At 41.3% G+C, this 1,796-nt stretch overlaps 1 non-coding gene across 1 annotated transcript; it reads right to left on the minus strand.

The window, feature by feature from the left end:
* Window positions 1–393: 393 nt before the first annotated feature.
* On the minus strand, window positions 394–501 carry LOC112731450 (small nucleolar RNA R71). Its single transcript, XR_003167226.1, has one exon. It is a non-coding gene; the product is annotated as a small nucleolar RNA R71 (small nucleolar RNA).
* Between the last annotated feature and the right edge of the window lie 1,295 nt (window positions 502–1,796).

Raw genomic sequence — 1,796 nt, forward strand, 5'->3', positions numbered from 1 at the left:
GAAAACAACAATGCCAACAATGCAAGGAAGGTGCTGGGTGACTTTACTGCACCTACTCCTAACTTCTATGGGAGAAGCATCTCAATCTCTGTCATTAGAGCAAACAACTTTGAGCTTAAGCCTCAATTAGTTTCTCTAATGCAATAGAATTGCAATTTTCATGGACTTCTATTGGAAGATCCTCATCAGTTCTTAGCTGAATTCTTGCAAATCTGTGACACTGTCAAGACCAATGGGGTTGATCCTGAGGTCTACAGACTTATGCTCTTCCCTTTTGCTGTAAGAGACAAAGCTAGGACATGGTTGGACTCACAACCTAAATAAAGCCTGAACTCTTGGGAAAAGCTAGTCAATACCTTCATGGCAAAGTTCTTTCTACCTCAAAAATTGAGTAAGCTTAGAGTGGAAGTCCAAACCTTCAGACAGAAGGAAGGTGAATCCCTCTATGAAGTTTGGGAAAGATACAAGCAATTAATCAGAAGATGTCCTTCTGACATGCTTTCTGAATGGAGCATCATAGGAATTTTCTATGATGGTCTGTCTGAACTATCCAAGATGTCATTGGATAGCTCTGCTGGAGGATCTCTTCATCTGAAGAAGACACCTACAGAAGCTCAGGAACTCATTGAAATGGTTGCAAATAACCAATTCATGTACACTTCTTAAAGGAATCCTGTGAATAATGGGACAAATCAGAAGAAAGGAGTTCTTGAGATTGATACTCTGAATGCTATATTGGCTCAGAATAAAATATTGACCCAACAATTCAATATGATTTCTCAGAGTCTGTCTGGAATGCAAGCAGCAACCGGTAGTACTAAGGAAACTTCCTCTAAAGAAGAAGCTTATGATCCTGAGAACCCAGCAATGGAAGAGGTGAATTACATGGGAGAACCCTATGGAAACACCTATAATCCTTCATGGAGAAATCATCCAAATCTCTCATGGAAGGATCAACAGAGACCTCAACAAGGTTTCAACAACAATAATGGTGGAAGAAATAGGTTTAGCAATAGCAAGCTTTTTCCATCATCTTCTCAGCAATAAACAGAGAATTTTAAATAGAGCCACTCTGATTTAGCAACCATTGTCTCTGATCTAATCAAAATCACTCAAAGTTTCATGACTGAAACAAGATCTTCCATTAGAAATTTGGAGGCACAAGTGGGTCAGCTGAGTAAGAAAATTACTGAACTCCCTCCTAGTACTCTCCCAAGCAATACAAAAGAGAATCCAAAGAGAGAGTGCAAGGCCATAAACACGTCTCACATGGCTGAACCTGGAGAGGAGGAAGAGGCAGTAATCTCCACTGAGGAAGACCTCAATGGACGTCCACTGACCTCCAAGGAGTTCCCTAATGAGGAACCATGGGAATCTGAGGCTCATACTGAGACCATGGAGATTCCATTGAATCCACTTCTGCCATTATGAGCTCTGATGAGTATTCTTCCTCTGAAGAGGATGAAGATGTTACTGAAGAGCAAGTTGCTAAGTACCTTGGAGCAATCATGAAGCTAAATGCCAGGTTGTTTGGTAATAAGACTTGGGAGGATGAACCTCCATTGCTCATCAAAGAACTGGATGACTTGACTAGGCAGAAATTATCTCTGAAGAGACAAGACCCTGGAAAATTCTCAATCCCTTGTACCATAGGCATCATGACCTTTGAGAAGGCTCTGTGTGACCTAGGGTCAAGTATAGACCTCATGCCTCTCTCTGTAATGGAGAAGCTAGGGATCATTGAGGTACAAGCTGCAAGAATCTCACTGGAGATGGCAGACAATTCAAAGAAACAG

Source organism: Arachis hypogaea, chromosome 12 (assembly GCF_003086295.3).
Source record: "Arachis hypogaea cultivar Tifrunner chromosome 12, arahy.Tifrunner.gnm2.J5K5, whole genome shotgun sequence".
Lineage (NCBI taxonomy): Eukaryota > Viridiplantae > Streptophyta > Magnoliopsida > Fabales > Fabaceae > Arachis > Arachis hypogaea.